General features: G+C 42.1%; 1 protein-coding gene and 1 non-coding gene across 6 annotated transcripts in view; one reads left to right on the forward strand and one right to left on the reverse strand.

Annotated features, from left to right (window-relative positions):
• Positions 1 to 23,191, reverse strand: part of LOC110107278 (pyridoxal kinase) — a 109,959-nt gene that overhangs the window by 11,870 nt on the left and 74,898 nt on the right. The window lies entirely within an intron of this gene.
• TRNAY-GUA lies at positions 19,983 to 20,065 on the forward strand. Its single transcript has one exon. It is a non-coding gene; the product is annotated as a tRNA-Tyr (tRNA).

Below are 23,191 nucleotides of genomic sequence, written 5' to 3' on the forward strand. Positions count from 1 at the left end.
GCCTTGAAGGTCTAATATAAATGTATTAAGACAAATATATCGGTTGCCATTACAGTATATTTGCTTGATGGTTTGCACCCTGTCGACTCCTATTGATTCGTATAGAAGTATCGGGTTCAAACTTGAATTCACTTATTAATAACACGCTTGTTGGGGCCCATGCGGGTGTTTGAGGGCATTTTATAATTATTTGTTGAAACTTGTCGACTCCTATTTACTTGTTTAGGAGGATCGGGTTCAAATTTATTGACCCGCATAGCATCCCTTGACGTCACGTGTAAATCTACGACACGCTCGCTGGGGCGCATGCAAGTTTTATGATTGCACTTGCCCTTTTATGTACCTATGTGTATACAAATTACGGTGCATGTGCGAGATCATTTTTAGAATGTTTATAAATATCTTATGTCTGCTAATACGAGTGTTGCGGATCCGGTGGCGTGTTGTAGCAGCTTCTAAATTGCTTGTTCACTGCTTTGTACATGTAGACTGTCGTGCACTACTTGTTGCTTTCTGCAGGTGTATCGTAGTGCACTAACGAATCTCCTGCTTTTGGATATAGAAGCCTGCATTCATTGCATGTCATTCGCCTTTGCTCGTATATAGCAAGTTAAAAGTACAACGGGTCTCTTTCGACGGCTCATAGGAGCTTTGTATTCGCTGCATTCTTTAGGCATTTTACTATAGTTTTGGTCCTTACAATGCATCCACTACTGTTGCAGGTAGATGTATTCATTCGCAGAATGAAGTCGACTATAGGATACTGCATTTACTGAAGTCTTTCTACATCTACCCATGGGTGGATGTTGTACATATATCTGTATTCATAAAGGACTCGAATGTATTAAAGATCTTCTACCGCTGCTTGTAGGCGCTTGCATTCATTTTGTATTATTCGTCTTTGCTTGCAGAAGACCGGTGTATTCAGTTGTATGTATGCATATAGTTGGTCGTAGGGAGGATCCAGCATTCACTGCATATTGCTCGTTGTATGTTGACTTTCAACATACATAAGTAACTGCATCATTCATTTGTGACTTCCCTACTATCATTACTTGAATGTTGGCATAACATTTACCATTCAACGCTTTATAGGTTATTTTCCTATGTGTTAGTCTCGGTCGTCGCTTGGTAGAATTTGGTATATTATCTTGCAAATTCATATTTGAAGACAAGTTCTCTGTTATCTTTGAAAGCAATAAGAAGACAATACATTTGTTTGTATGATTGATACATGCATCAATCATCCTCGTCCTTATATGAATTGCATGATAGTCATTTGGATGCATATCATTATCGCTCATGCATACTCACATATACCCCATAGTTGTTTGTAAGGGAATATCATTTTCCTTTACTAGTTAGTTAACATTGAATGTAGGGATATTGCAATGTTGATTACATCTTCTTGCATCTCCTTAAATATTTGTAGGGACTGCTACTCATGTTTGGAAGATGGTGGATGTCGATCAAAGGTGATTCAACACAACTTGTGTGGATCTTGTATATTAAACTGCCATCATATTCTGAGCTTCATGAAATCTTTCATTACTTATGGGCAACTTCATGTTATCCATCATTATCACTTGTAAGTGTCTGGTGTATTGGTTTACACCCAAGTAGCATTGATTATGTGCGAGCTTCTATGCAAATTTACTTCTTCATACAAGAGTACTGTTGTCTAAAGTTATCAAGTCCTTTGTCAATTATTCAAGACATTTGAGTTTGAATGTTTAATGTCAAATCCACTGTGGTTCTTGTTAAATTTAGGTTCGAGTTCAGTTCAAACCAAATATGCTCCACTGTCAAGTTTGAGTACAGTGCAGTTTCTTTGAGTTCAAAATTTGCATGATGAATATTTACTGATGTCTTTATTCCACGAGTTGAATACTATCATCCAAGAAAGAACTTGATGTCAAAGTTTGTGGTCAATTCATACATAAACCACTACTTGTTTATTTGACTTCTTTGACTTCATCATTCTTAACAATTATTAGCGCTTTGCCTTGATTCAAGCCAATTTCTTTATTGTTGTCCAAGTTCAGATCATTGTAATTCATATCCAAGTTAAAGATTAAGTCCTTTGCAATCAAGTTGCAAGTCTTCGCTTGTACTCAAATCATTCAAATTACTTAATATTCAAATGGAGTTCAAGTTCTTTGTAGTTGTCCCAAACTACAATCTCAAGTTAAAGTTCTTTGCATTTATTCTTTTGAGTTCAATCAAGTTCTCTTGTATTATTCAAATTCACTTGAGTTTAAGTTCATTTAGTTCCATTTAGTTCAAATCAAGTCCAAGTGCAATCTTAAGTTCACCCGAAATTTCGATAGCCTCCCGCCCACCCCCCTCGTTTAGGGGAAAACTACGAAAAACTGGGACTCCCACCACACTAGAGCAAAGCGGTACAGTAGGTGCCCTCGTACGAGGACACCGCGACCATGAAATCTTGAACCCCACCAAGCCAGATAAAGACGTATATGGGTCTTCGGTGCCTGTTGCAAAAGAGAACCAATTGTTTCCCCGCGAGCGGGTACTTATGAATATCTTCGTGTCATCTTAGGCACCACACCGGGTTCCCATCTCACCATATTAGCGAAAAGCGTGTATAGGCAGTTTTCCGGTGCGTCACAAACGCCGAAAAAGAAATTTTAGATGATCACCCGATTCGTTGAGAACACTGCGACGAACTTCGTTTTGTCGTGTTGTAAGCATCGAAAGCGTATATATGTGTTCGTTTTGTGTGTTGTAAGCATCGAAAGCGGGATCTCAGAGTTTTAGGGTTTAGGAGGTTATACCTTGGCGACGTCGGCAGGGTTGGCACGAAAATTGAGACTAAGCATTTTTTATTGAATGCTTTAAAAAAAAATTCTTTATATATATATATATTAATAGTCATAACAATTAATAATAATTATAGAAATAATACTAATAATAACATAAAATGAAATAAAATAAAATAAAATATAATAATAAAAATAATTACTATTATAATAAAAAAGAGCTTTTATCCCTACCACTACCACGGCAAATGTGGGCTCCAAAAATTCAGCCCCGACCTCCCTGCCGCGCAGACTAATTAAGCTTTTTCTTTTATCTTTTGGCGAGGAAGTTTTAACAGAATAAGTTCCGGGTTACATTTTGGAAGGCAGATGGGTTTGTAGATAAGACACTACCCAAAGATTTCGCACTCATTTTGCAAGGACTTTATGATCTGAGTTCTGGTTTCCTATAGGCGCAAGCCCCTATAGTTAATTACCCCTCCCGATCACGAGAGAGAACTTTCGATTAAGGCTAGTCGTCAATCAGATACAAAGAGTATCTCAAGGATTTGATGCCAATAAGGAGCGTATTGGCTCTGGCCATAACCGGTATTTCGTGGTGCCATTTGACAGCACAACCACTCGGTTCAAAGGGCCCCGGGTCATAGCAGTTTATCCTGTGGTGTCATTTGGCGGGAAATCGCCAGTTAGAAAACACGTACCACATCCTTATTGACAGGAGATTGTTTGAGAATGGATCCTAGTGATATTTTCGACTAGGCAATAGCTCTTTGTGAGCTGAAATTATATTTGAATTTTTCCACCTTGGTAAACTGTTGCAGAGAATGGATAGATTTTATTTTGAGTGATTGATGGATTTATTTCAAATTTAAATATTCTACATTTAGGATGGAATTTGAAAATTTTGGATTTTGGACTTTTGGGAAGCATTTGAAAATGCCTGAAATTGACCCCTCCGATTGAGATCTTCAATCAACGCGGCCATCATCGGGGTGTTTGGGATTGTTTCTATTTGTGGCTTGAACCTTGTCGATCTTATCAACTGGTTGATAGGGGATCGGGTTTCGTAGGGTTTGTGTCTTTATTAATGAATTGATACTGTTATAGGCCTTGAAGGTCTAATATGAATGTATTAAAACAAATACGACGGTTGCCACAACCGTATACTTGTTTGAAGGTTCGAACCCTGTCAACTCCTATTGATCCGTATAGAAGGATCAGGCTCGAACTTGAATTCACTTGTCAACTCGCACAGCATCTCTAGACGTCACGTGATACCAATAACAAGCTCGACGGAGCACATGCGGGTATTTGGGAATTTCATTGATTTGACATACCCCTTTGTGTACCTATGTGTGTACAAGCTACGGTACACGTGCAAGGGTATTTTAAAAGTATTTGTAGACGCCTTCTGTCTGCTTGCATAAGTGTTGTAGATCCGGTGGAGTGGCGTTGTAGATTGTAGACGCCTTCTGTCTGCTTGGATAAGTGTTGCAGATCCGGTGGCGTGGCGTTGTAGATTCTAGACGCCTTCTGTCTGCTTGCATAAGTGTTGCAGATCCGGTGGCGTTGAGGCCTTGATGTTGACCCCCCCAACTTTTTCATTCACCAGAAAGTTTAGTTCTAATTTTTTCAAACTTCCTTTCCGATTCTGCCAAGGGGTGTACTTTTTCGTACATCGAGTTGCCCTTATACCGATGTACTTGAAGATCATGATCCCACTTTCGTAGGTGATATTTGTATTTGTGTCCACAAAGGTTCGTTGTACTTACGATACATCCTCTGTTGTTACCCACAAGTATTCATTTGTAGGGGATCGTTGTATCCACTACGACCTCCTGAAGGTATTTATAGAAGACCCATTGACATCAGTATCATATCCACCTTTCACCAATCTCAGGTGGTTTGTTGATTGTAATGGCTTGTAGAGGCGGATCTTTGATTGCTGGTCATCAGTATTGCCATATCAATCAACAGGCACTTATTTGTATTGGAGATTATATTAGCACATATGACAGACGTATATGAACTCTACAACTTGTTACTGTCATTTGCCAATATAATTCATTTAACCTCGTAGGGATCGTCGTAGGAGGTACTTGTACTTGTGCCCACAGTGATTCGATGTACTTACGATATGCCCATTGTTATTATCCACAAGCGTTCATTTGCAGGGAATCGTCGTATCCACTACGACCTCCTGGAAGTGTTTATAGAAGAATCATTGTTCTTGCATCTTACCCATCTTTCACCAATCTCAGGTGGGTGTCATATTTGCACTTGTTTGGGCCGTAGGTTGAATGCGTAGGAGCCTTCCACCGTAAATTGTGGGCACTTGCATTTATCGTGTGTTATACACTTCCACTTGTAAGAAGGCGATGTACCCGGCTGCCATTGAAGGGCTATTGACTATAGGAACGAATACAATGACCTTTGTGATATCAATCAAAGCTTGTATTGTTGCTTGTGAGTGGACCAACAATTCACTCATATTTGAGATTTTAATAAATATCCTTCATTCATTCGTTGATCTCCATTTGCATAATAAAACTTGATGATTGATATTAAGATAAATATACATTCATTAAATTTGATTATCCAATCATTATTCAAATCCGGGTTCACATCCACTATGCTTGATCCGGATCAAGTGCGGGGTTCAAATTCAAGTCAAAACCCCTTTGCGTCAAGCTCATCTGAATCCAAGTCAAGGTTCAAGTTCAAGTGCTATGTCCCCTACGGTCCTTGCAAGTTCATTTGAATGTTTAAATTATTCAAATTCGGTCCCATTTTGATTTCATTTTTATTTGGATTTGACCTTAAGAAATCATTTAAATTTTGTTCTGATTTAGATCCACTAGTCCTTTGTTCGTGTTCAATAAAGTTCAAAGGTCCACAAGACCACAATTCATGTTCATTTGAGTCCCAATGCTTGTTCTTTTTAGTTCAAAACAGGTCCCGAGTGCAGTACCATTTCACCCGAAATTTCGACAGCCTCTAGGCGTCTCCCCTGTTTAGGGGTAAACTACGGGAAACTGGGCCTTTCCCACCACGCTAAGAAAAGCGTGTATGGTAGGTGTCCTCTTTCGAGGACACCGTGGCCGTGTATTTTTTGATCCCCCACCATGCTAAAAAAAGCATGTATGTGTCTTCGGTACCTGTTGCAAAGGAAAAGCAGTTGTTTCTCCGCAAGCAGGTACTTATTGATGTCCCCGCTTCATCGTACGCATCGCACCGGGTTCCCATCCCTACCAGCTAAAAAAAATCGTGGTAAGGCGTGATTTCGTGGGGGCGCTACGAACTTCGAAGAGGGTTTTATGATTACCCGCTTAGTCGGCAAGCGTTGGGGACGCACGTCCTCTCCACCACGCTAAGAAAATGTGTAGTAGGGTGGTCGTTATTGTTCTCGACGCATGTGTTTAAATCGGGTTCTCAGAGTTTTAGTGGTTTAGAATTGGTTGTAACTGCGCAGGTGGAGCTGTCGGCACGAGGCAAGGAGGGCATCCTCTCTTCTTTTATCTTTTTGTTTAATTAACTATAAAAAACTTAATAATTATTATTAAGAATAATTAATTATAATTAATTTAATTAATAAATAATTCTAATTAATAATAATTAATTAATCAAATAACTAATATAATTAATGTTAATTAATTATAACAAATTATTTTTATTAAATTTAATTTAAAAATAATTAATACATAATTGAATTAATTAATATAAATAATTATAATAAATTATAATTAAAATAATTAATTATAATTAAATCCGTCACTTCTCTAACACGCCCACGCGCATTGCTCTCGGGTCGCTTCAGAGCGCGCTTAATTACATTATACAAATTATATTTTAATAATAGATAAAATGAATATATTATTATTATTATTAAAAAATAATATACGAATAATAGATGACCATAATTAATCAAAGTAATAATAATAAATTAAAACAGCCAAAGGGCTGTTCGGCAACAGGGCTTGGTCGAAGAAGCTCCCGAAAGGGAGAGTTACCTTCACGGCCGCAGAGCTCCCGTTCTTGCTTGCGGTCAGGCAAGAAGGGAACGTCGTCGAACAGCCACAGAGGTGTCGAAGAAGCGCGGAAGGGAGGAAGTTACTTCAAAGCCGGCGAGCTCTCGTTTGTTGCTTCCGATCAAAATGTAACTTCCGATCCAACTAAACGGGAATGTCGTCGAATGAGGGAAGTCGGTCGGAGGAGCGTGGTCGAGGAAGCACGCGAAATGTAAAAAGTTACTCTCACAGGCAGCGAACTTCCGTTCTTGCTTCCGATCAAAATGTCATAATCTCTGATCCGACAGGCAGAGAAAGTCGTTGAGGGAGCCAAGTCGAGCGGCTAGGAAGGAGACATAGAGGGAGAGAGGAATCGTGTGCGAGAGAGTACGAGAACGACCAGAATAGCGCGAATGCCTCATTCTTGCGGTCTTTTAACATCGCGAGGAGATCATGGCGAGGTCATAGCGAAGCGACAATTCGGCTCTACAGAGCATGGGGCGGGATTTGAGTAGGATTTGCAGCATGGTCCGGTGCAGAGAGCAGGTGAGATATATATATTTTTTCTTTTTTTTGTTTTAACGTTACAGGTTAACAAATGCCCACCAACAAATGTGGTACGTGTCTAGAGCGAACCACGTTTGTTATATGTTGATTGACCCTGTGGATCTCTAAATATTTATTCTAGATGTCCCATTAGGACTTTTATTTAATGGATCTCCAAAATTTTGCTTGGATGTCACACTAATATTTTTTTTTCTCTATAGATCTCTTGGATGTATCAATAGATCGTTGAGATACTGATTTCTTTTGCCCTGTGTTTTGTGCTGTGGACATTGATGGAGAACTGTCTGATTTATCTTTAGTGACTTGTTAGGTGATTTTTGTACCTTCGGCCCTATGCTTCTAGCTTTGGCGGGCTTGATGAAGTCATATTAGGATTTGTTGAAGGATTTGCAGGTTCTGGATTCAGTTGATAGTACCGAACGGAGGTAGTATCTTGATCTTTAACCACTTAAGAAGACTTTAATCTGAATCACTTAAGTTCATCATATCAGGAGAGCTAGGATTTGACAGCTCTTCGTTCTCTAATTACTGAGATGGGGGTTCCTCTACTACGGCCTTTCCTATGGCTTGTTGAGTAGATGGAGCTGCCAGCGATCCGGCCATATTTGGGCTTGTTGGATCCGACCTTTTACACCGATTCGAACCTTAAGCTTCAGGCTGTTGAAATACTTCGAGCTTTTCCGGCTCAATTTGGTAGGAGTGTGTAGCCACAAAAGTCTTTTTCTTGACTTTTGAGTCTTGATTTGTTGGAGGTGTTGTCTCGATCTTTGAGAGATCACTTGCATATACTGTAAAAAACAAGTATTTGTATTCTTTTGGCATAAAAAACATTTGAATTGATAATTTTAAATATTTATTCGGAAATCTCGGCACGCAGCGCGATGTCGATCTACAAAAATATTTAAAATGCCCCGTCTCGCAAGGACATGTTATGGCAGAATATAATTTGGAATTTTGAGATTTTAAATTTTAATTTGGGGATCTCTGCGTGTAGCACGATGTCGACCCAAATGAATATTTAAAATGCCCCTATCTCATAGGGACATTTTGGATAGGCTTTATATATTTGAGATTTTAAATATTTATTTGGGGATCTCGGCACGCAGCGCGATGTCATCCCGAATAAATATTTAAAATGCCCCCAGTCTGATGGGGGAATTTGAAATGCATTCTTTTTATACAAGAGAATTTCAAAATATAGATGTAAGCATGCAATGATAATTATGTACATAAAATTTCGATCATTATAAAGTACATTAACCATAAAATTTTCATACATGATACTTCTTTAAATGTCGGTCGTTGATAGGCGGCATAGGCCTCTGACCGTTCAGATTGATCAACTGATATGCTCCTCTTTGGTACACCTTCTCGATGACGAAGGGGTCTTCCCAGTTGGATACGAATTTGCCACCAATTTTTCGATGTGGGATGATTGATCTTCTTAGCACCAAAATCAATTCCCCTTCTTGAAATGTTCGAGGACGTGCCATCCGATCGAAGGATTTTGCCATTTTTCATCGATAGATTTCTAGGTTTTGTTGAGCTTGTAACCTGAGTTCATCAAGTGCGTCGAGCTCTTCCATTCTCAGGCGAGCATTCTGCTCTTGATTGAGATCATTCTGGATTGCTACCCGAAGTGACGGTAGTTCAATCTCCAATGGTAATACAGCTTCAACTCTGAATACCAACGAATAAGGAGTGGCTTTGTTGGCGTCTTGTATGTTGTACGGTATGCCCACAGTGCTTCTGCCATCATCGTATGCCACTCTCTTTTATTCTTGGTGAGGATCTTCTTCAGCAATTTCACCAGCGTCTTGTTGAAAGCTTCTGTCAATCCACTTGCCTGGATTGTATATGGATGAATATCGCCAATCGATCTTATGCCGATCAACAAATTTATAAATTTTCGTACTTTTGAAAGCCGTACCGTTGTATGAGATTATGCGACATGGCACACCAAATATGTAGACAACATTATGGGTAAAGAAATTGATCACATGCTCGGATGTGACATCTTTGAATGGAGCTACTTCTGTCCACTTGAAAAAGTAGTCCATCGCTACTAGAATGAAACGGTATACCGCTGATGATGGCGGATCTATTGGACCAATTATGTCTGTGCCCCAGCATTCAAATGGACAGGATGCTACTGTTGGGTTCAGAAGATTTGGTGGTTAATGTATAACATCACCATGGATTTGACATTCGTGGCACCTCTTAGCATAATCAATACAATCTCTGACCATGATCGGCCAATAATAACCAATCCTCTTGATTTTAGCGGCCATTTTATGACCTGACTGATGTGCACCACAAAGCCCTTCGTGGACTTCTGTCACTACTTTATCAACTTCCTTGGTCCCTAGGCACCTTAGCCACATTTGATCAAAAGTTCATCTTTACAACATGTCATTGACAAATGCGTATCGCAATAAACTTTTTTGTTGGGAGTTTGTTTTCTTTGAAGTAGTAAATGAATGGCTGCCTCAAATCATTTTCGACTTCAATATTTAAACAATGCCACCACGATTCTAAAACTTGACTAGCTTTACGTCTCTTGGCTACGTGATATCCTTTCGGATAATTTTCCATAATGATTTGACGGAGTGGTTGAGAGTCAACAGGGGTTTCATCCTGCTGACTTGAATTTGGAATTCCTTCTACTCTTGGGAATTGTGATAGAGCGGGTTCTAAGACTCTTCGAGTGTAAACTCTAATGAATATAGGCCGCTCCTCATTAATGTTTGTCATTTTTTTGGCTAATTTGGCCAGATAATATGCTTTAGCATTCTGTCCTCGAGGAACTCGAGCTATTTTGACATTTGGTATTTTCTTCAAAAGCTCAAGGGCTCGCCGATCGTAATAAGCCAATTCAACTTTGTAAATACCGAGAACCTGATTTATCACGAGCTGAGAATCACCAAAGATTTGAAGATGTTGGATTCTGACATCAATCGCAATCTCCAGCCCTGCTATTATAGCTTCATTGTTGGTACGAGGTTCAGTCAAACTGAACAAGAACCTCATCATGCCTCCCTCAAGTGCTACAAAAATAACACCAATGCCGGCTCGGGCTCTTACAATATTTGGAGGTCGAGCAGTTTTAATCGATGATGCACCGTCAAAGTACATCTCCCAAAATAACAGCGTTTTATCTTCCTCTACTTGTATTATTTGCTCATCGGCAAATCATCGTTAAGTGGAGAGTCTGCTGGGATCGGATGTGCAGCAAGAAAATCTGCTAAGGCTTGACCTTTCACCGCCTTTTGTGGCATATATGTGATATCAAACTGCAGTAATGATACTGTCCACCTTGCCAGGCGACCTATCAACGCTGGTATTGTCATCAAGAACTTCAGCGGATCGATCTTTGATATCGGGGTAATTTTGTGGGATAACATGTAGTGGCGGAGTTTCTGAACAGAAAAAATCAGTGCCAGACAATGCTTTTCAATAGAAGAATAATGACTTTCTGCTCCGATCAACCTCCGACTGATGTAGTAGAGTGTGTTTTCCTTTCCATCTTCATTGTGCTGGGCCAATAGTGCTCCAAGAGACTCTTCTAGAGCTGCTGTGTACTGTATAAGAGGATTCTCTGGAATCGGCGCTGCTAGAATTGGAGGATTCAATAAGTATTTCTTAATACTATCAAATGCTTACAGGCACTCTTCGTCCCATTTGAAGCGGACGTCTTTCTTCATCAACTTGGAGAATGGTTGGCACCTGCCCGAAAGATTTGATATGAATCTCCGGATGAAAGCCAGTTGCCCTTGTAGTGAGTGAAGTTGTCAAAGGTTCTTTAGAGGCGGCATCTCCATAATTGCTTTGATTTTATTGGGGTCGACTTCGATACCTCGATGACGGACAACGTACCCAAAAAATTTACCAGAAGAGACTCCAAAAGCACATTTAAGAGGGTTCATTTTTAGATCATACTTCCTGATCCTTTTAAATACAATCCTCAAGTCCTCTAGGTGATCTCTTCGATCCATGCTCTTGACAATAAGGTCGTCCACGTAGCACTCGACCTTTTGATGTATCAACTCATCAAATATATGCGTCATCGCCCGTTGATAAGTGGCACCAGCGTTCTTTAGGTCGAAGGGCATAACTGTGTAGCAGAAGATGCCGATGGGCGTCCTGAATGATGTGTGATTTTCATCTTCAGGTGTCATTTTGATTTGATTGTAGCCTGATGATCCGTCCATGAATGAGAACATATCATAGTTGGAAGTGTTGTCCACCAGGAGTTCGGATACAGGGAGTAGAAAATCATCTTTTGGGTACGCCTTATGGAGGTCCCAAAAATCGATACAGATATGAATCTGTCCATTCTTCTTCTTCACAGGGATGATATTGGCAATCCAATCAGCATACTTTTCTTCTCGTATGAAGTCTGCTTCTATGAGCTTCTTGGTTTCAACAATCACCTGTTATTCTATCTCCAATCTCATTCTTCTTGGAGCTTACTTGACGAGTGCTGCATCAGGTTTAATGGCTAATCTGTGAACTGCCACATCACGGGATAAGCCAGGCATCTCAGCATATGTTCAGGCAAAGCAGTCCCTGAATTCACAGAGTTATTTTATTTCACCCACTTACTCTTTTGGTAGAAGAGAGCTATTGAAGGTTGGACGAGGATCCTTTCAATTCCCAAGTTGACTTTTTTTAGCTCATCCATAGTGGTTGCTTGTCCACCATCTTCAAGCTCTTCTGGTGCAGATTTGGCCTCAACCGGTTGATCATCATAATCATCAACTTCGTACACCCCCTCATCAGCATCATCATCAGATTTAATTTCCCCGCATGTGATTGCTTGGCAAATCTCGTTTCTGGGGTACTTCCGTACAATAAATCCTAGAACATTTTTCGCAAAAATATCCTTTTTCTTTATTGAGTGGGGATTTCTTCGATACCAGAGGCTCAAGCAGAAACAAACTTGATGTTTGAAGGAACGAGTTTTACCTAGCTTTCGCAACATTCTTTGAATATTTCTGGTATTGTACCTGGGAAACCTCGTAGGTACTAATTCTCCGAAATCAATAACTGTACGAAACCAATCTCGGTTTATCTCCTCTTAGAGTTTCCCGATCAAATAAAATAGACTCGCTGGTCCACCTTTTTCTTTTAGGGGAGGTACATAGAATGTAACGAGCTCTTCAACACAATGCACTTCTCGCGGAATGACTTCTTTGAGGTATTGCAGGGGAATACGTGTGACTATAAGTATACTATCTAAGATTGACAGACTGTCTATTCTTCTGGAGAACACATCATGCACTGTATTCATGTAGATAGAGTCATAGTCATAATCGTCATTTGAAAATTCAACTTCCATACTCCGTTCAGCCGTTGACTGGTGTATCCTCTGAGATTTTGTAGGGGTGGCATGGCTTTCATCTGTGTCAATCCCTAAATGAGGTATATATTTCCTTTCTTTCGGGATGTATGATGCCTTGGGAAGAGTCGGCGTTGCATTCTTTCTCCCTACATGCTTCTTCTTACTTTCTTGTTTAGGTTGCCTTGCAATTTCTGGGTCTGATGCCTGGGCCTTAAGAGAGCTTGATGGCTTCAACTTCTTTGGAATGAAGTACTTTGCATCGTCATATATCTTCACTTCATGGACAGCAAATGGTTGAATGTCACCATAGATTCTAAATTCCTCTCCATCCCTGAGGTACTTCATGCATTGATGTAGTGTTGATGGGATGATGCCGTACTCATGCAGCCAAGGGCGGCCAAGGAGTGCTTTAAAGGCAGTATCTGCATCAATTACATGAAATTTGGCATGTGAGGGAGAGTGTAAATGATCCTAGGGTCTTTTGTCCCTTCTCATTAAAGCGATGCACCATTAGCTTATCTGACCCAAGATGCTCCACATCGAGGCATAGTGATCTTAGTGCTTTCAAGCTCATTAGATTTATAGATGACCCTGGATCGATCAAGATTCGACAAATCATCATCCCATCACTTTCTGCAGTAACATACAAAGGACGGTTATGATCTGCAGTCTCAAGCATCATGGCTTCTTCGGGGAAGGTAATGAACGGCTCATTACGAGCTTGTAGAACCTCAGTCAAATTACGTTCAACAAAATACACCTCGTATCTTTCGGAATCTTTGAGAGCCTGAATCAAAGTCTCCCTGAGGTCTTTAGACATTACTAAGGCATCATATATGCTGAGTTATGCAGGTATTTTTCTCAGATGGGATAAGACATTATAATCTACACCGGTGACTGAAGTATTCTTTTTCTTGGGATCTTCAGGGATAATGTCATCGTTGATAATTATCTCTTTTCTCTTATCTTTGTTAGGAGCCCCTTTCTTTGGTGGAGCCAACAGTACCTTGCCACTTCTCAACTGCACCTAGGCAACCTCCTTTGACTCAGATTCATTTAACGGTACATTTTATTCTAAGTCAGCCATTGTTGCTTCTAGGGATTCATCTGTTGATTCAGAGTCACCACCCAATCCCATCTGTGATGCTATGTCAGGGTCTGACCCATCTTTCTTTAGAAAATACAAGTCATCTTCCGAGCTATAGTCCATTGATGTCACCATCAGACAGGACCCAGAAACGACTTCTTCAGTATATGGTGCCACTGAGATGACCCGACATACTTCTGTTGGGAAAGATTTCTCATCATCTTCTTCGGCTTCATCTATTTTAAGCTCTGTCATGAAGTCAACGAGCTTGATAGGTTGCCTCACGGTCTGATAATATTCATCGAAACTGTCAATAATCCTTTGAGTTGCTGTCTTTTTCTCCTTGGGTTTCTTCAGTTTGGTTTTCTTCTTGGAGGACTTCACCCTTCCAAACTTCAAAGTGTCAGCATGATTGGGGAATTGTTTAGAATTAGAAGCTCGTATCATAGGTAGAGCTTTCAAATTTAATACTAGCTCCGTAGGAGATTTCTACTTCACCCCTTGAACTCCTTCAAGCTGTTTCAACATTTTCACAGTTTTGTTAGAAACCGCAGTTTCCCACTGTTCTTCTTGAGCTGACTTCTTTTCCTTTCTTATTCCTTCAGTCGGGGGTACGGAAGAGGGCGTGACCACCCGAGTTGATTCTTTCTGTGATTGGTCAATACATTATCTGATAATGTGATCTCTTCCATACGGTATTTTCTTTCGAGCCAATCCTTAAAAACATAACAGTCCTCAATAGGATGGCTGACTACCCGATGGTATGGGCAATAATTTGGGTCACCAGTTTGCTTCGACTCTTCGGGCCTCTTGCATTCAGGCAGTTCTAGACCCATTTTTAACACCTGTCGAAATAATTTAGCGACACTCTCCCTCTTGAATGAATATTCTTTATTCATTTTATCTTTGAGGGATTGGAACGTTCTATTACCCGTTTCTATTGCCTGTCTCGGGCGTTCTCCACCACCTTGATAGGTTCGTGGCTTATCGTTGCCCCCGAGTATCAGCTTCAGTTGGGGGTTGTAGGCTTGTTTGGGCTTTTCTTCATACTGCATTGGCTGTTTCCCCTTGTCTACGTTATAAATCACCTGCCTTTCTCTATTAGCTTTAGAGAAGAACGTAGAGTCAGCCTCACCCATTCTAGCACCCGGGGCTTTAGCCTTCGTGGGCTTATCAGAGTGATTTTCTGATCTGGACAAATTCAGTTTCTCAAATTTGACCACTTTGTCGAGCAAGTCTTGAAATGTGTTGATTGTAGCCACGCACAAGAAAGGTTGCATCTTATCATCAATGTTGTCAATTAACAACTGTACGGCATGCACTTTTTCAAGCTGTTGCTTACATTTCATACTCAGATTTCGACAGCGAGTGATGTATTTTATCACTGATTCCTCTCTTTTTCTCTTCTCCAAAGCAAGGTCAGCGATAGTGATCTTCTCTGTTGCACTAGCAAATCTCTTCATGAACATAGTTTCTAATTATGTGAAAGTCTTCACAGAATCATTTGGCAATTCAACGTATCATTCGAAAGCAGTTCCTGTTAAACTACTAACGAACTGTCGGAAGAGTAGGGCGTTGTTTCCCCGTATTTCCGCAGGTGGCTTTAAACTTTGTTAGGTGTTGTCGAGGATTTTTGTTACCATCAAAAGTGTTGAATTTTGGTACCAAGTATCCTTTTTGATATGGTACTTGGTTGTATTCAGCAGGATACGGATGATCCTTGCCCAACAACTTCTCCGCCTGATCAACGGCTATGATAGCCTTGATCTTTTCTGTGATTCTTCATTCCAACTGTGCAGCAGTCACATGTTCAAAAGTACTTACAATATTCTGTGGAGTGGGCTGACGAACAACATTATGGACTTCACGACCACCTTCAGAAGCTCCATGTACTCCTGAACCTTGTGGTACTTGAATGTTTGGAGGATCGGCAGGAGGATTTGGCATAGCGCCAATAGCAGCAGTTCTCTTCATCATTTGCATCATTGCCCCCATCTGAGCCATCATGTCAGTCATCTTTTCATTCAGCTGAGAGATTTCTCTATCTTTGGCTCCCATTTGTCTCATTTGTCGTCGCATTTCAGCGAGTGTGACGTTTTCAGCATCAGAATGATTTTCATCTACTCCCTCCACTTTTTCTTCTTCTTGGGAATGACCACCCCTGCTAGTGGTGGACCCTTCTCTATGACGGCGTCGGTGTACTTGCCTGGGTGGCGGTTGCCAACGATCTTCATCTTCATCATCATCATAATTGGCGCCATCATCGATATCTATCTGTGTCACCATATAGACAACTTCCATATCCAAGGCATTATTTGTTTCTTCTAATTCTTCTTGTAAGTTCTCCTCCATATATTCTTCAATATTTTCTTCCCCTTCTATTATTCTTCTTCCTCGATGTTGTCTCCCCCTTCCATGTTTCCTTCTTCTTCTAGTACTCGGTTCTCCGAGCGACGACGCCATTGTATCTCCAGTTCTTGATTAGGCAAGGGGATTTCTTCGATCAGCGGGCTACGATCGAAGTTAGTCTCTTCCTTCGGAGGGGATGGAGGGCAACGGGATCCCCTGGAGGATTCTCCAAGGTGTCTACCGTCTGGAGGAGTGTCATTATGGATCCTTTTTGGGGCCCACTTCTGATGTTGTTTGTAAACTGAGGCGGATCTCCGGGAAGTCTCACCAGATGTAACGCCCATGTCAGTTCTTCTTTCGTTTTCATTTCTCCAAGGCTTTGGCCTCCAGATTTGCTTTCCTTTCCACTGGGACCTTTCGGCAACGGATCCTTGAACATATGGTTCAGGTGTTACGCCTCGATGTTCACCGCGTGAGATTTGCTTTCTTTCTCTTCTTTCTGCAGCAAAGGACAGACGCTCCCTTGGCGAGGTTCTTCTGGTCCTGATCACTAAAGGTCGTTGAAACTTCTTCTTCAAACCTTTATCTTTCACTATCTTCAATACTTTGTATACTCGAGCGGACAGAGTTTCAGGCTCTTTTTTCTTTGGAGGGATTGGAGCTCCAGGTCGTTTATCCCAAAAAAATTTCTTTAGCTCCCTAGAAGATCTATTTCTTTTAACCCACTTCAAATCAGAAAACTTGTTCAGGTAGGAACGTTGGCTTTAGACTCTTGGGCAGGCATGTTTGAAGGGTGGATAGGCACCAAATGCTGCTGAGCTCGAAGTTCAGCATTCATCTTCCTTCTCTGCCTCCTTGTAGGCCTTCCTCCAGATGAGGCTTCAGCATTATATTTCCCCGGTGCAGATAACCCGGTTGATCGGGATGTTGTGTTTGCAGTCACCACAGAGATTCTTCCATCAGTCATAATCCTCTTGGTGGTTGAGATTTCAGGCTGCGACAGCCTCTCGAACACAGAAATCCTCTCACGAGGATTTTCGGCATCAGGTCGTTGTGCTGACAGATGCACACAACGGATAGAAGCTTCAGTAGCTTTTGCAACAACAGCAGGAAAGTCAATGCTACCAAACTGGATGGTAGCTCCGGCATTTCCGGTCTCAATAATAGCATTGACTAGCTGAATCCTAGCTCCTCGTCCTAGCTGAACGGTCATCGGGGTGTTATGTAGAACCATCTACATAAATGAAAGACAAGGAATAGTAATCAGAATATGATACATCACCCCGCACTTTCAAAATGCAGAGATTTGCACATAACACAAAAATAACATAAGATAACATTAGCGAGCAACTCAAATAATATAAATCTAAAATATTGCTAAATACGTTATCTCAATGGAAATTTTTTTTAACGATCATTCTTAAGATACTTAAAATTTTAAGTACGGATCCATATGGATGCTACTATAATACTGAGACGACTAGTCAAAGATGGAAAGAGAAACCATTCCCCAACGGAGTCGCCAGAAATCCGTGAGTTCCAAAAATTTGGCCCCGGCCTCCCCGCCACGCAGACTGTTGCTTTTTCTTTTATCTTTTGCCGAGGGAGTTTTAACGGAATAAGTTCCGAGGTAAATTTTGGAAGGCAGATGGGTTTGCAGATAAGACAGTACCCAGAGATTTCGCCATCATTTTGCGAGGACTTTATGATCTGAGTTCTGGTTTCCTATAGGCGCAAGCCCTTATAGTTAATTACCCCTCCCGATCACGAGAGAGAACTTTAGAGGCCATAATCGATATTTCATGGTGCCATTTGGTGGCAAAACAACTCGGTTCAGAGGGCCCCGGGTCATAACTGTTTATCCTGCGGTGCCATTTGGCGACAAACCGCCGGTTAGAGGACACATACCACGTCCTTATTGGCAGGAGATTGTTTGAAAATGAATCCTAGTAATATTTTCGACTAGGCATTAGCTCTTTGTGAGCTAAAATTATATTTGAATTTGTCCACCTTGGCAAATTGTTGCGGAGAATGGATGAATTTTATTTTGAGTGATTGATGGATTTATTTCAAATTTAAATATTCTGGCATTTGGGATGAAATTTGGAAATTTTGGATTTTGGATTTTTTGGAAGCATTTGAAAATGCCTAAAATTGGCCCCTCCGATTGAGATCTTCAATCAACGCGGCCATCATCGGGGTGTTTAGGGTCGTTTATATTTGTGGCTTGAACCTTATCGATCTTATCAACTCGTTGATAGGAGATCGAGTTTCGTAGGCTTTGTGCATTTATTAGTGAATTCGTACTATTATAGCCTTTGAAGGCCTAATATGAATGTATTAAAACAAATACGTCGGTTGCCACAACCGTATACTTGTTTGAAGGTTAAAACCCTGTCGACTCCTATTGATCCGTATAGAAGGATCGGGCTCGAACTTGAATTCACTTATCAACTCGCGAAGCATCCCTAGACATCACGTGTGTATCAATAACACGCTCGCTGGGGCCCTTGTAGTTATTTGGGAATTTCATTGATTTGACATAGCCCTTTATGTGTGTACAAGCTACGGTGCACATGCAGGGATATTTTGAAAGTATTTGTAAACGCCTTCTGTCTGCTTGCATAAGTGTTGCAGATCCGGTGGCATGACGTTATAGATTATAGACGCCTTCTGTCTGCTTGCATAAGTGTTGCAAATCCGGTGGCGTTGAGGCCTTGCTGTTGACCCCCCCCCCCTTTTCATTCACTGGGGAGGAATTCTTCTTGACTTTGAAGTCAATGACTGCTGATTTGGGAAGAACTCCTGTTAGGATCTTCGGTGTAGTGTAGTAGACTTACTTCTGATATTTGTAGATACAATCATTGTATTTCTTCATAATACAGGGTCGGGAAGAAACTTTGGAACACCAGGAAGTTTAGTTCTAATTTGTTCAAACTTCCTTTCAGATTCTGCCAAGGGGTGTACTTTTTCGTACATCGAGTTGCCCTTATACCCAACGTACTTTTTCATATGGCAGCCGTATATGAACTCTGCAACTTGTTACTGCTATTTGCCAATATAGTTCATTTAACCTCGTAGGGATCGTCGTAAGAGGTACTTGTACTTGTGCTCATAGTGGTTTGATGCGCTTACGATATTGCCCACTGTTGTTATCCACAAGCGTTCATTTGCAGGGAATCATCGTATCCACTACAACCTCCTGGAAGCGTTTGTAGAAGAATCATTGTTCTTGCATCTTACCCATCTTTAACCAATCTCAGGTGGGTGTCATATTTGCACTTGTTTGGGCCGTAGGTTGAATGCGTAGGAGCCTTCCACGGTAAATTGTGGACCAACAATTCACTCATATTTGAGATTTTAATAAATATCCTTCATTCATTCGTTGATCTCCATTTGCATAATCAAACTTGATGATTGATATTAATATAATTATACATTCATTAAATTTGATTATCCAATCATTGTTCAAATCCGGGTTCACATCCACTATGCTTGATCCGGATCAAGTCCCGGGTACAAATTCAAGTCAAAACCCCTTTGCGCCAAGCTCATCTGAAACTCGCTGCTTTGCCAGAGAGAAGCGACTAGTTGCCTCCTTTCCTCCGCCGAAACTTAGCCAGAAGCTACGAAGGAGGGGAGCCGGGGAAGGCCTACGATGGCAATGAGGGGGAAGCTGTCGTAGAAGCTTTGCCCCTTTCTTTCAAGAAATTTTGATGAAAATGAAATTCTTCTCCCGGAACGCTAGCTAATCTACGAGTTCCCTTCAATCTTATGAACTGAATCAGAACGAACGCCGCCATCCTTCTGATTAAGGAACCCATTTAGGGGGGCGTCGGCCCGGGAAGGGGAGAGTGGCCGAGTGGTCAAAAGCGACAGACTGTAAATCTGTTGAAGGTTTTCTACGTAGGTTCGAATCCTGCCTCTCCCACTTGTTGTAGACTTCAGAGAAGAGAAAGTAGGCGTCAGCGTAGGAGGGCCAACCGAGCGAAGCTCTTTCTTTTTTTTTGCCGTGCCTTGAAGTTCAATTGTCTCGTATGCTAGTTAGAGAGGTTGGCGAACTACTACGATCTATAGAGATTCCCCATCTATGAGAATAGAAGCGAGTCGCTTCCGGCATCGGCTTGTAGTCTCTGCAGTCGGCACACGCACGCGCCCGCCAGAATGCCTCCTTGGTTCGGGACGAAGCCAAGCGATACATACGATAGACGAAGGAAGCGCCCACCCTGCACTGCGGGAGGCTCTCAGAGACCTGTAGTTTTTCAGCAACAAGCAAAGAAGAGCGCGCAAGGTTGCGTAGCAAAGAAAGAAAAAGAACAAGCAACGGCGAAAGCCGTAGCGCATCCGTTTTCTTTCAGGGGAACGCAAGTGGATTGGAGAGGTGGAATAAGGATGGATTTAGGAGTCTTTGTGCGAGCCGTATGCGGTGAGAGTCGCACGTACGGTAACGAGGGGGGTTCGCGTCTATACGTGTAGTGTGGCCTACCCACCCTATTTGTTCCATGATCTATGGGTCTACTGGAGCTACCCACTTCGATCAATTAGCCAAGATTTTGACCGGATACGAAATCACTGGTGCTCGATCTAGTGGTCTTTTTATGGGGATTCTATCTATCGCTGCAGGATCCCTATTCAAGATCACTGCAGTTCCTCTTCGGGCGGCTGTAGGACGGACGGCCCCCTATAGGTAGTAGGGTAGGATGGGTGGTACCGCTCAGATTGAGGCCAATCCTCCTAACTGCGCGCGGGCCGGGCTTAGAGCGCGTGAAACTAATCACTACCTCGTAAGGGCGTTGAGACCATAGCATGTTACACAAAAGCGCCGCTTTCTCTGGAGTGTTGTCACACAGCTGCCCGACTAGAAGAGCTACTCGCTCTGTAGTGTTGTCACACAAGATAAGCACGCCGCCCGCCTGCTGGCCGGGCGAATCGAAGTTCTCTTCCGGTCAACTGTCCACCCAGTCAAGTGCAAAAAACACAGTGGAATCAAGCAACGCACGCTGCTGGTGTGCTTCCTGCCAGAAAGAAGAGCGACAAGGCGCGGAACGTTTGACTATTTGCAGCATGGGAGCTGATTACCCAAGAAATCCCTGGGAAAAAAGAAAAGATATCTCGGTAACGAAAACCATAGGAGGCTTTATTGGCGAGATCCAACGGTGAACAGCTGCCCAAAAGAAAAACTGCCTGGAAGTCCGAGGACCTTTAGTACCGTACCCTACCCCCGAACCAGCAGCCTTCGCGCCAAGCGACGACCGCCCTTGTCCGCACCTTTCCTTTTTCCATTAAGCCTACTTCTTAGCTTTGTTCCGTCAGTCTCAGGCAAAGCTTTAGTGGTTCGCCTACCTTACCCACTTTACGAAAGCTTCGTTTCGTTTCCGGGTTGATGGATGGATTCAGTCAGCCTCACTCCGAGGGGGTCAAGGGCCGTTTCGAGCAAGCTTTCGCTTTTTCTCCCGGCTTTCAACAACTTTCGCTGACGCTTTCAAAGGCGACCCTATGACGTTTCCGTCATTGAAGTAGCCCTTCCTCGCCTACCCTAAGAAAGAAGTCACTATCTTCTTGCCCTACTGAAGTACCAAAGGTGCGCGTAGCCCGGTTACTTTACTCTGTCTATGGTTGCTACTGAAGGAAGTAGGGCTCCTATTGACTAAAGGTTCTTTGGTTTCCTTTAGAATGAAAGTAGCTATGAAGCCCCTACTACTGTAGATTCAAAAGGCGAAAAGACCGGCTTTTTGTGGGAACTTTTTTATGAGGAAGATTGAGAATAGAAAAGATAACAAAGGCGCGAAGCGTCCGGTATTTGAAGAAATTAGAAAGAGATAGGAAAGAGTGTTCCATATAGGTGCTATTGAGCATCTGCTCTCTCTCCAGATTTTTTTTATCTAAATAGCAGATAGAACTCTGAAAAAGAACAATAGGGAGATGATGAAATAATAGATACATAGACAGATAAAGGGATGTATATTCTCTTCCTATTTTTCAATTAAGACATTCATACATATATCTAGTTCATCTATTTCTTGTCTCTAGCGCCTTATCTATCTATGAATATCTATTAAGAAAGAAAAAGATATGAATCAAGTCAAAATAGTTCGTTTTTTTGTTGATTGGATCGTTTCTGCTTCTGCTGAAGGCGTCGCCCGTTCCGAATGCTTCTCCGATCCTGAAGTTCTCGCGAAGAGAAAAAAAGCTCTCCCTCCCTCTGTCTTTTCCCGCTCTGCTAATCTTCCCCTCTAACGCGGGCCGGGCTAAGCTAAGCGGGAGGAAGAAACCTAAGAGAAGACGCTCTTCTCGTTTGTCCTTTTTTCAGTGCAACACAGGAAAGCGCCCTCTTTTTGTCATCCCTGCTGCTTCCCAGAGGCTTTTTTTTTCTTCTTTTCTTTCTTGTTGAACGCATGGGGGCCCTTCCCATCATGTTTTAGCAACCCCCCCGGGGCCCACAAAGGCGCTAGGAATGCCTGCCGACGTTCAGATAAGGTTTGCTACGCGGCTCGACGAAGGGAGGGGGATGCGGCGGGGTCAGGAAAACGCTTTGGGAGATCGAGATGTCGATTTGTTTGAAAACGAAGAAGGCCGAGGGGATAGCAGCCTTCCTTCGGGATAATAAGGAATTCCGGCTCGGCCCGGGAAAGCGCTGGCAACAACATAAAGGAAGGGGTCCATGTAGCTGCTGCGACCGCCCACTGAGCAGCAGGTTCGGCATCTACTACAAAAGAAAAGAGAGAATCCACTGAAGATGACCACGCCTCTGCTAGGCAGCGTGTGGAATGGCCGAGAGCGGACCCTTTTGGATATATAATCCAAGCCGAGAGTGGAGTTACGTGAACAGCCGTCTGATGGAAAACAACTTTCACGTTCGGTTCAGAGAGCACTTTTTTCGTTGAGAATTCCTCGTTCCCTTTTGTGTGAATTCCCCAGCGGCGAATTCCAAACTTGTGCGGGCCCTATCTATTCAATCTCTCGAGCCCCGAAGAAAACCCCCCTCTCCCTCGGACTCCATCTCTCTTTTGACTCCATATATGTGGGCACCTGATATCTATGAGGGTTCACCCACCCC

This window comes from Dendrobium catenatum, unplaced genomic scaffold (assembly GCF_001605985.2).
Source record: "Dendrobium catenatum unplaced genomic scaffold, ASM160598v2 fragScaff_scaffold_96, whole genome shotgun sequence".
NCBI classification, from domain to species: Eukaryota; Viridiplantae; Streptophyta; class Magnoliopsida; order Asparagales; family Orchidaceae; genus Dendrobium; species Dendrobium catenatum.